General features: G+C 38.0%; 2 pseudogenes; one reads left to right on the top strand and one right to left on the bottom strand.

Annotated features, from left to right (window-relative positions):
• LOC141344456 (E3 ubiquitin/ISG15 ligase TRIM25-like) overlaps positions 1-1,256 on the top strand; it is a 2,809-nt pseudogene extending 1,553 nt beyond the window's left edge.
• A 4,281-nt stretch (positions 1,257-5,537) lies between these two features.
• LOC141344454 (frizzled-8-like) lies at positions 5,538-11,527 on the bottom strand (annotated as a pseudogene).
• Positions 11,528-12,645: the final 1,118 nt, after the last annotated feature.

Below are 12,645 nucleotides of genomic sequence, written 5' to 3'. Positions count from 1 at the left end.
AAATAAATGAAGGTTTTGCAATATCAATTAAATAAAAAATGCTCAAGCAACCTCTATTGGACCACTTGTGATGGATTAACTCATATAATACTAAAAGAAAATATAAAAGAAAATGAAAAAATATTTTACAAAATAAAATGGATAATTAAAATTTGTGTGGATTTTTAATACTGTGCATGTCTGTTGGTTTCATTAGTGACATATCGAGATTGTTCACACCGCTGAATTTAGGACCAGAGCTGAGTTCTTGCAATGTAAGTCTCGCAATTCACTTTCTTGTGATTTTTAACATTGGGGCAATTTTTTTTTTATTTTTTTTTTCCACCTTATTCTTAAACACTGAAGTAAGCCTGTGGGCGAGATTTCCGGTTCATTAGCCGCTATGGAGAAATAACTAGAAGAATAAAAACTCAAGGTAAATGGTAAAACAGTTTGCACAACAAACCAGTGTGATCATTATGAAGATAATACATTAATATGGTAAGACACACCAATTTGCAATATCAAGCAGCAAAACAAGCTGTTTTGTACAGCTAAAAATAGTTGGAGGTGGATGAGACCAGAATCCTGACTCATAAAATTTACAAATGGCCATACCCACTATTATGGTGAAAATAAGGTAGATTTTATTAAGTTATTTAAGTTTCCTGTTGTAAATCTTTTTTTCCACCCTCCCAGATTCCCGCCAGCTTACCTTGGATCCAAACACTGCACATAAATACCTTCATCTGTCTGAAGGCAACAGAGTAGCTACTTTTATTGGTGCTGACCAACGGTATCCTGTTCATCCAGACAGATTTCATGATTTCTTTCAGGTGTTGTGTAGAGAGAGTGTGTGCGGACGCTGTTACTGGGAGGTGGAGTGGAGTGGGACAGCCGGGGTTTATATATCAGTGTCATATAAGAGCATCAGAAGGAAGGGAAGTGGTTTTGAGTCTGGATTTGGGTTAAATGATCAGTCATGGAGATTGTTCTGCTCTAAATCCCGGTACTCATTCTGTCACAATAGCATAAAGACTGAACTTCCTTTAGTCTCCAGTTCTTCTAGAGTAGGAGTGTATGTGGATCACAGAGCAGGAATTCTGTCCTTCTACAGCGTCTCTGACACAATGACCCTCATCCACAGAGTCCAGACCACATTCACTCAACCACTCTATCCTGGGTTTAGGATATATTTGGGTTCAGTACACTGTAAAAAGTTTGCTGTAAATTTTACAGTAACTTACTGGCAGCTGGATGCCAGTAAGTTACTGTAAAAATGTTTACAGTATTAATACTGTAAGTGCATTTACAGTACTAAAAGGTCTTTACTGTAATTTCATTTACAGTATTTTTACTGTAATTTCATTTACAGTATTTTTACTGTAATTTCATTTACATTATTTTTACTGTAATTTAATTTACAGTGTTTTTACTGTATCTTCAATTACAGTATTTTTACTGTATTTTCAATTACAGTATCAGTACTATAGAGTTTATTTTCATTTATTTTAAACATTTTTACCTGTAAAAACAATCCAATTAACCTACAGCACTGTAATTCAAGATTTTTACCACCCCAACCCCATAAAAATCACAATAACTCATAAGCATTAGTTCTGATAATATTCTTTTTAATTGTTGAACATTTTCTTTTTAAAAGTACAGAGACTTTGTATCATGGCAAACATACACATACTGAAAAGCAAAAATAAGTAAGTACACTACCAGTCATAAGTTTTTGAACACTAAGATTTTTTTTTTAAGAATTCTCTTCTGCTTACCAAGCCTGCATTAATTTGATCCAAATTTAATTTATTCCTTTGATCAAAGCTGAATTTTCAGCATCATTACTCGTCTTCAGTATCACATGATCCTTCAGAAATCATTCTAGTATGCTGATAAACATTATTTAATTTTTAGATTTTTCAGGATTCTTTGATGAATAGAAAGATATTATTTAGCAAGGATGATTTAAATTGATCAAAAGTGATAATAAAGACATTCATAATGTTACAAACTATTTCTGTTTCAGATAAATGCTGTTTATCTGAACTTTCTATTCATCAAAGAAACCTGAAAAAAAAAAAGTATTTTAGCATTATAATAATTTCAGCAACATCATAATAATAGTTTTTGAGCAGAAAATCAAATTATTAGAATGATTTCTGAAGGATCATGTGACTGCAGTAATGATGCTAAAAATTAAGGTTTGATCACAGCAATAAATTACATTTTAAAATATATTCAAAAAGAAAACAGTTATTTTAAATAATAAAAATGGTTCAAAAGTGTACTGTGTTTGCTGTACTTTGGATCAAATGAATGCAGGCTTAGTGAGCAGAAGAGACCTTCTTTAAAAACATTTAAAATCTTACTGTTCAAAAGCTTTGTCTGGTAGTGTAAATAAAATAAAATCATACAGTAAAAATGTGTTTGTGTTGTGTTACATTTTAGTAGTTTTGAGTCAAAGTTGACAAGCTCTCTGATGAGAAACGGCAGAATGGGATTCAGGCTGATGCTTGTTGTTTGCACCCTCTTTCCAGAAGTCCATCTGATCTGTGACTGTCAATGCATTTGCTGCCACAAAGGTTGACTGTCTGAACAAACCTGCAAGCACAAGAAAAACAGTGTTTAAAGAATTTGCCTCAACTGTCAAACTTGGTGCTGTATGCATTTAAAAAAAAAATGATATACTACATACGAACGCAGTAGTAAGAAAAAAAACTGAAGAAACTTTTTCTTGAAATTTTTTATAAAGAATTTTATGAATGGGTCAGTAAGTCACTGATTCTAGGTGTTTAAAAAAGGTAAATTCATTCAGTAATGAAACACTGCTGTGTGCAGAGATGCACAACATGGCTTTGTTAAGAACCGTTTTTACTAAATGGAGCAAAAAGACAATACTTTCTTCATGATTTAAATCACTTAATATTACATTCTTGTTTATTGAATTTTGTTGCCCTGACACTCAAAAGTCTGCCACAGACCATGCTAAATGCTAACCAATCTGTTCATATAAACATTCTAAACGTGTGTTTCCTAGAAAGTCTGTGCATATAATAGGCCTACTATGATTAAAAATCTCTAATTGTTGCTTTACAGTAACAATAATCTAAATTGACAGACGGTAAGATTGCTATTATGAATTTAAAGGTTACAGTAAGTTAAAGATACCTGAAGCAGCTGCATTTTGCTGTTTAAATGCTGGTTTAATAGAAATAATTTTAATGTGCATGCAAACTCAATCTTGATGTGACAAGACATGGTAATAAAAAACATTCCCCGGAAATAAATACCTTTCAAATGTGTACTTTAAATACAATATAACTTGCTTAGGATAAAAGCATCTGAAAAATGCATGAATGTAAATGCAATGTAAAACAAAAATGTTTTGGGTTACCTGATTCTGCATGTCTGTAAAATGGACAGCTGGCTGTATGATGATTCTGCATCTGATGGTCAGCATCCAGTTAGTGCTTGGAGAAATTTCCTGTAACAGACAGTGTCACAACACCCTTTTAGTGTTACTATAGTTTATGATCAGAAAAGACAACTACTGTACAGTAATAAAATCTACATTTTTAATAAAATAAACATTTATAATATTTATTAGCAAAACTTGTTATATTAATATATTGCTAGCCCGTTACTCTCTTTAAAAAGTTAACCTGTTCTGCAAGTCAGTGGAGAACAGCAGCCTGTGGCTAATTTGGCTAATTTAGTAACGTTAACATTAACTTAGTTAAATTGATGAAAGGGGAAGCTCACCTGTTGTTTGAACCGCGACGACGGCAATCACCAGAAAAGACTCTAATACACCTCCGATGCAGACGACATGACCACGAGACCACAAACTTGAAAATAAAACACAAAAGATGCAGTTAACCGCGGTGTTCAGTTTTACCTCAGTGTTTCATGTTAGCGCGCTGTTTATGTCACGTCTGTCACTGAAGGGACCGTCTATAAAGTTACATACGACATTCATACACACATTTCTTACTTAAACATCATTTGAAGAGAATTACCTTGCTAGCTATAAAGAGGCAGCGTTTAAAAGATATTATGCTGCTCTGTGACTAACGTTAAGTTTGTCAACTTCGGCTTATGGACATTATTAGCTTACCAGTTCATTATCGTCGATACTATGGCAGTCATTCACAGAAGAAGATCCAAAATACACCTCCGCGCTCCGACGTTACAGACGACATCCAGACCAGAAACTTGAAAATGACAAGCAAAAGAAGGGCTTGAAAATACAGTTTAAAATCTCCACAGAAACAGTGGTGTTGCTTAACGCACTTTACCTCAGTATTTCACCTCAGTTTGCTGTTAAGCTTGAGTAAGGGCTCGTCAGACGAACTAACTTGCATTAAAGGGCAGCACAATATACAAACGTGTTTCTCAGTTTAAATAAAGTTTATTTCGACTAATATAGGTCACCTTAATTTACTCACCAGTCCATGTTTTCACCGTTATGGCGGCGCCCCGGCCGTCAGTCAGAAAAAAAAGGCTACCGACAGGAAAAACAAGATGAATATTGTTAGTTTGCTGTTAACAAGTGAAAACAAATTAAAATTGTTCAGTTTTTCATAAAACAGAAATAATATACTAACCTTTTTGTCGAGTTATTGATGCAACATTTCTCTTTTGTCCTTTTTACCGCCACTTCCTCTCAACAGGAGAAAAAAAATCTCCCTTGCCATTGGTCAATTTTTCGCGGGCAAGTTCACTACTGTAAACGGATTTACAGTAGTGGAGAATTACAGTAGTGATCATATATTTTCCCATAATCCTTTGCAGTTTACAGTAAAATACTGTATATACATTTTACAGTATCTTACTGTAGATATTACAGTAAAATACTGTTCAAATTACAAAAATCGGTTACAGTGTAGTGAAAATCATGTGAGATGCTTGCTCCAGTCTGATACCCCACTTAAGGGGACAGTTTAATAGAACACAAACAAAATTTTTTAACTCAAACTGTTGCAGTCTGCCTGTCATATAATGGCAGTCAATGGGACCCATGGCTTTGAGATGGAAAAAAAAAAAAAAGCATAAACAGACAACCAAGTTAAACCCTGCAGCTTGTTACCTCCTTTCTATTCAATAAATCTGTACTTTAGCCCAGGGGTTGTTGACAAGTGAATTTTTCAACTCTATATTATATTTGTAGCCTGATGCTGTGCATTATGATTTTAGGAGTCTTTTTTCCCTTAAAATCGTACAAATTATATCAGCACATGAACATCAAATATTGAAATTACCTTAAATTCTCCATCTTTCAGGTGTGACCCCGAAACTCTTTAAAAAAACATAATTTGCCATAATTTCGTGCAAAGCCACATATTTAGGCTGACCACCTATTTCTTGTGACAAATAAATTGCATTATACTTTTAGCTGTTGTTGCAATCTACAGATACTCTGCCAGGTGTATTTGTGAGTGTGAGAGAGCTCTTTGTAAACATAAACTAGACAGTTTTTAATAAAAAATACTTTGGTAATATTTCACATAGTGTTTTTATTGTCAAAATAGTTTTCTGTCACAGTAAATGATAAATACACACAATCTCGTATAAATGTTAAACATTCTATGTCGTTGTTTCAACAATAACATCTCACTATAAATACATAAGAAAATATAAAAACCCGTATGGACACTTTTATAGGCACATTTATAACCTGATATACAGCCTTGAGTTGTGATCTAATGGCTGATATTTGGTTTAGTTGAAAAGATCGGTACTGGTCGTCACACTTTTTACTCCAGTGAATATTTCTCACAGTAGGCTATACTGACAACTTGCCCCGGTCTCTCCTAAAGCTGGTAATATGAATCTATCAACAAAGTCTTTTTAAGATATTCTGCTTCTTAAAATGTTGTAGTCATCATACTCGTGACAGTGGCATTTGTTTTGGAGCGCACAATACCGAACTTGCGGTACCGGACCTCCACGTCAGTCCCGTGCTTGCATCACTGTAAACAGAACCGTTCGTGCCTTTGCTACCTGAGATGCAGCAACGGCGGGTGCACAGGGCTCTCCAAGAGTCCAACGTTTTACCGGACCACGTCCACGCGCCTGACGTGATCCCCACCAAAAGGCACATAAAATACTTGAGCATGAACACTGCGTAATCCGGTTTCGGAGCTTTTCTATCCGAGGAGCAGTTGCACGCATGTGCGATTTCCCACGCTTCGCGATTGTGCTGTTCGTAAACATAACAAGCCACGATCACCATTGCAACCACAGTATGCAGGACTGTAAATACCCCGATGCGAATCATCAGCCTCTCGAGTTTGTCCGTTTTTGTTCCTCCTTGTTTAATAACGCTCCGAATTCGAAACATAGACACGAATCCAGCAAATAAAAATATTGTTCCAATAAAAAGATAAATAGCCAGTGGCGCCACCACGAATCCTCGCAGGTTATCCAAGTTTTGGTTGCCCACGTAGCAGATTCCCGCAACCGAGTCTCCGTCCACCGAACTCAACGCGAGCGCGGCGATCGATTTCACGCTTGCAATGAGCCACGCGGCCAGATGAAAATACGGCGAATATCTCGCAATCGCTTCATTTCCTCACTTCATCCCAGCTGCGAGGAACCACGTTAACGTAAGGATCACCCACCAGATGGCGCTCGCCATCCCAAAAAAATAGATGAGTAGAAATACAAGCGTGCAAAGCGCGGGACCCGTAGTTTCGTAGTGGATGTGGTCCACCTCATGATCCTGATTGCACGCAACTCTTTCGTGTCCCGCGATGAGTCTAATGATGTACCCGATGGACACGAACATATAGCAGGCGGAGAGGAAAATAATCGGCCGCTCTGGGTATTTAAACCTCTCAATGTCAATGAGGAACGTTGCAACTGTGGCGAAGGTGGACAAGAAGCACAAAACCGACCAAACTCCGATCCAAAATGTGGCAAATGTCCTTTCCTCCTGAGAAAGATATGGGTTGTGGCATGGCATTGCGCAGTTTGGGATCTGTCCAGTCTTTACCCTGTTATACAACGGATGGCGGCCACTGCTTACGGTCACCATAGGCGCACGACAGTGACACTCCGGTTCACACGAAGAAGATCCATGACTGCTTTTATTTTTCCGGTTGAATGGCTTCCCCGGACGGCTAGTTGGTTTTGCAGTAGCCGGGGAGGCTGTAGCATCAGTCCTGTTGTAGTCCATAGTGTGTTTGGATCTCCCTGCACGGGTAGCAGATCGCATCTCATTCGGTCCGGCCACGGAAAACCGTATTGCCTCATCAGAGGCGCGCATCCCGCTTTCGCCCGTTCACACACGCTCCTGCACGGCGGCAAAGGCTTCTTATAGTCCTCAAGGCAAATCGGCGTGTACAGGCTGCAAAGAAAGAAGCGCAGGTCCGGGGAACACTGGATCTCCACGAGGGGCCAGAACTGGTGCACCTCGAGCCCGGCTTCATCCTACACTCTAAAAACTCCTGGGTTATTTCTTTAACCCATTTTCTGGGTTATTTGTGTTGGGTTAAAATTATGGGTTATTTTTTCAGAGAGTAACCATTTTCTGGGTTATAGGGCTAATATTTTGACCCAACTCCTGGGTTGTTTAGGTTTATGGGTTATTTTTCAAAGAGTAACCCATGTTCTGGGTTCACGACCCTTCCCCCCGCCCCCGCTGTTGTTCTGGTATTTTCTCACAACAGTCGTTTGAAATAACCGTCACTTGAACTTCACGCTCGATCCCTTTTGGCCTGGGCTTCTTCGGTACAACTTCGTCGCGTATTCAAGGTAAGCAAGTATTTTCAGTGTCAATGTAACGTAAACTTTTCTGTGTCCATGTCCCCGTTAGTAGTTTAGCACCGTTTGCTGAAAAAATGACCATGGCTTATCATGGTAATTCTGTGGTTAGCATGTAGTCACCCGCAGATATGTAACTAGTTTAAAGTCCGTGTAAAGTGAAAGTAAATGTGTTTTGAGTTTTTCAGACTAAAGAAGAAAGTGTAATTAACCACCCAGCCAAATTTGAATGATTAAAAATAACGATAAGTTCATGAAATTCGATGTCAAAATGGTTGAAATGCTTTTTACACATCGTTGAGAAATACATGTATGACCTAAATGACTGAATTCATTTTACACGGTGTTTAAATTCTATTTTTCATAAATTGTGCTGTACTTATCTCATTGTTTTAATACTCGTGGTAATACGATAAGTACAGTGCAGCTAAGTGGAGACTTCATGCCGCGTTAAGGGGGTCGTACACCGGACGAGAAGCCGCCCTCGCTGCGTCTAGGACAACTCGAGGTATCGCGTACTTTATCAGTTTATGGCCAGCAATATTGTTACGTTTAAGGATATTATGGGTTTAGATAATGCCAGTACTATGTTATGATTGTACTGTATAATTAAAGACCATTGCTGAGACTGCAGTCTTAACACTTACTGTCTGTTAACTAAATTAAATGAGAATATCACCTGAAAATCCAATAACATCAGCAATTTTTCATTCAAGTAGCCGATTTCTGTAAATTAATGTAAAACTAAATTTATGTTGCAGCACATGGTGAAGTCAGTATACATTAACGACGATTTGTGAGAAAGAAGAGTAAATTTAATATAAGACTATGTACATTTACGCGCTCAAGTTTGTTATTTCAAATGTAGGCGCGCGGCATGCACACCGCAGGTCATGTGACATGAACTAACCAATTAGCTTCATCCTTTCCCTTAATAGCATTGAAAGCACTTCCAAGTCGGAGAAACAGTTTATCATAGCTGTACAGGAATAAATATTTAAAAAAGAAATTTAATAACAGAGCTACTGCAAATGATTTTTAATGCTGAAAATCCATTTATCCTTTCCTGAATCTTCCGCGTGTTTATGGAGAGCGCAGGTCATGGTTGCTTAGCAACGGCACTCTCTTCTGGAGCGCAAGCGCACGAGCGCTTTGTTGATAGGAGGAAAGCGGGCGCGCCTAGCGTTTTCCACGCGTTTTTAGGCGCGACATGTGAACGGCCCCATAAAGAATAATGTGTTTGTATTTTAAATACCCTTCTCGTCCAGTGTGCAACCCCCTTTAGCCGTGGCTAGAGCGACGAGGCAACACAATAGTTGAGTTATGTTAACCAGCTGCGCTGTGCTTATCATATTATACAGTGCTCTACTGGCTTAAGTAGTAAGAGTTAAAGAAACGTGTCAGGTCTTCAAATTGTTGCTAACTTCTATTGCTATGTTTTCTCCAGGTCATTTTAAATGGACAGCTTTGTCGCTGATAAGCTAACTGAGTGGCGGCTGTCTGAGCTGATAGAGAATTTTAGAGGTGAGTGTTTTACTCTTAACTGCCCTCACATCATCTCTCTATACCTAAACATTTTTTTCTTTAATACGTTTTAAATGTGTCAGTGCAAGATTTTGTGACAGTCACAACTTCTTTGACAGTGGGGAATGCATATCTATAATAACCCTTTTAGTTAAAAGATACTTGTGCCTTGTCTTTTAGCTGTTATGCATAATAATGGGCCAGATATTCACCTTTGCATTAATGTCATTATTACACTTGTTAATGAAAGAAAAGATAGACAGTATAGACTGTATGGAACTCATATGGAAACTGATGCTCATTTAACTTTTTTTTTTTTTTTTTTTTTTTTTTACAAAGATGTGAATGCACTTAATAAGAAAATGGTGTCTAATGAGATGAGTGGGTCATACAAGACATAATATATTGTATGTGTACATGTATCATTTCCGTTAATTTTGCTTTTAGCCCTTTTAACCCCCTAATTGTTCCTTATCTGTACCTGATGTGTGTTATCTCTACTGCAAAACTTTGTAAAAGATTAAAAATGTCTGTTCATTTTCATTTACATATTTCTATAGTCGTTTTATTTTTTCACACACATACTGATACCTAGAATATTGTTAACCTACAGATGCCAAAGGGGAACTAGCGCTAACACTTCTACCCAACATGGTGCCACAGGCCGTCTACAGGGTTGGGAAGAAGACTGTCCAGCACTCCATTGAAGTGTCCCGGACAGCGTCCATACACCAAATGCCTGTAAGTACAATGGACCAGTTTCTCAGCACCACTCTGAGAGAGAATATTCTTAATTCTAACTATGCTGTACAGGTGAAAGATGGCAATCCAAGTGACATGTTTCATGTGAAAGCTAAAGGGTGAATCCTGATTTAAAAAAAAAAAAAAAACCTCCAAGGTTCCTCGCAGTTGTATTTCAGTTTTGAGTGATGCCATCTATGGTAGCTAGAAAGTGAAGTTGAAGATGTTAAGTTTTATTACTCTGAGTGGTTCTCAATCCACATTTTCTTTTACACATTCATGACCCACTCAAAATGAACACATCAATTAAGAACCACAGTTCATTTGGCTTCCTTCCTACAGTTAGTGTCAGCATTATAACACAAACTGGTAGTCTATTATCTTGCTTACAGTTCACCTTCTACACAATATTCACATTCTTTTGTGTATCTTTCTGTCTCTGTCTGTTTTAGGTTGGAACAAATATGGTGGAATACCTCTTGCAATCAAAGCCATTCCTCTCTGTCCTGGCGCTGGGAGACCCCCAGCAATGTGCTTCTCAGGCATTTGTGATATTAGCTGGTCAGGCACTCTGTTTCGGGCAGTTGACGTGTGTTTCAAGGCATTTTATGTTCTTGATATCAACTACCCCAAGCAGTGTGCTCCCGCATGGGAGTTTCTGCAGCAAGTTGTATATCAGATTGAGGGATCTGAATCAAAACCTGTCAAATTTCTTAAGACTGCCTTGCTTAATTGCAGAACTGTTTAATCGTGTTAAGCTGCAGTAAATGACACAACCAATGTTTAAAGCCTCAAGTTCAATCCAGTTATTGAATGTTGTCAAATGTTTGAGAGAGAATAAGTTGTTTATTTTTCTATTTTTTAAATGTCTAATTGTTATACAATGTTATTACAGTGTGACCTAAAATAAATAGGTCCAAGTGTGTGTGTTTTTTTTTATTGAATTTAATTTAATGCAATAAAAATGTAAAAGTGCTTGAACTGTGTAAGTGTTTTATTTTCTGAAATAAGGCATACTGGCATAGTTACCCAAGTTAGGTTATTTTTGACCTCTGACCTTTGGTTAAAAAGGGACCTACTAATTTCTGGGTTATTTCAACCCAGATATTTGGGTTGTTCTTTTGACCCAGAAGTTGGGTTATATTAACTACAATGTTGGGTTATTGTAACCCAGCATTTGGGTCAGGTATTTAACCCAGAAGTTGGGTCAAAAAGAATAACCCATTTTTCTGGGTTGAAATAACCCAGAAATTAGTTGGTCCCTTTTTAACCCAGGATTTGGGTCAAAAATAACCCATTATGGGTTAGTTTTGACCCAGGAGTTTTTAGTGTGTAGGTGTCGTGGTTGAAATTGGTTAGGCATGTAGGTGTAGTTGTAACCAATGCCTCTACACAATGGCACCGAAATCTCCTGACAGACCGGATCACGAGCACACACTGAGCTCCACAATAGCAGAGCGCAGAGTGCGAGTGGAAGCCAGTGGGACCCCTGCATAGGCAAATCCATCCTCGGTCAGTTGCGCACACACGCTCCAGGTCTTCTAAACAAAGGATGCACTTGCATGTGAGCGATGTCGTCTGGTTACTTAATTATAATACTTAATCATACTGAACCAAGAAAGCAAGTGCAATTCACCCCTGCGTCCAGTTTGTTTTGGCTGTCAAATTATTAGTGATGGGTCGTTCTTGAACGATTCGTTCTTTTTGAACGAATCTTTAATGTGACTCGAGAAGAACGAGTCGTCTCCGGGAGTGATTCGTTCAGTCGCGCATGCGCAATTGCGCAACTATGAACGAACGACTCAAACCCGAAAGACTCGAGAGATGAACTAATCAATTCTCTTTCCGGCTCAGGTAGCATAGGTTAAGTTTATAGGGCTGTCACGTGATGAACGAACCCCGACAGATAGAGGTGAGGGAGCTAATCATAGACTGAAGACCCAGGTAAACAATGAATTAATCTTTTCTGTTTCTAATAGCATTATAGTTTTGTCTTGTTTGTAGTGTGATCAACGTTTGTATAAGCAGTAGATGTGTTATGGAAGTAACACGTAGCTTTTTAGTCATATTTTGGTAAAATGAACGAAATGACTCGAAAAAAGATTCGTTCATTTTGCTGAACGAGACTCAAAGATTCGAGTCGGTAAAATGATCCGAACTTCCCATCACTACAAATTATAGTGGAGCGTGTGTCTATTTATACAAAGGATAGCCGTGGCACGCCCCCTTATCTCGGCGGCCAATCGTAGAACTCCAGGGGCGGGGCCTCACATAATTTAATCATGCATCCCCGGAGAGTTTTGAGTAAATGTTTGAACTAACGGTTTGTATGTCTTAAATTATTTTACCTCTGTTTACATCCCACCCTATCTCCAAACACTGAGTTTGCGGTTGTAAACAAGTCTCATGGCAGGTTTAGGTTGCTCCTAATCTGTCCAGAATGTGTATCCTTTGGAAAATGTCATTATTGCATAGTTGAACTCACTTTTAGTCTACATTAATTCAGTTTAAAAGCAAGAGCTCTACTAAAGAGACAAAACTTGTATGCTAAACAATAAAATGCAGTTTTCATGCCAGTACAATAATGCCCAAATTCCTGCGAGGTTTTATTTGACATTTATACTG

The sequence above is a fragment of the Garra rufa genome, chromosome 10 (genome assembly GCF_049309525.1).
Source record: "Garra rufa chromosome 10, GarRuf1.0, whole genome shotgun sequence".
NCBI classification, from domain to species: domain Eukaryota; kingdom Metazoa; phylum Chordata; class Actinopteri; order Cypriniformes; family Cyprinidae; genus Garra; species Garra rufa.
Note: the sequence above shows the minus strand (reverse complement) of the source record. Positions and strands in the feature narration are given on the sequence as shown.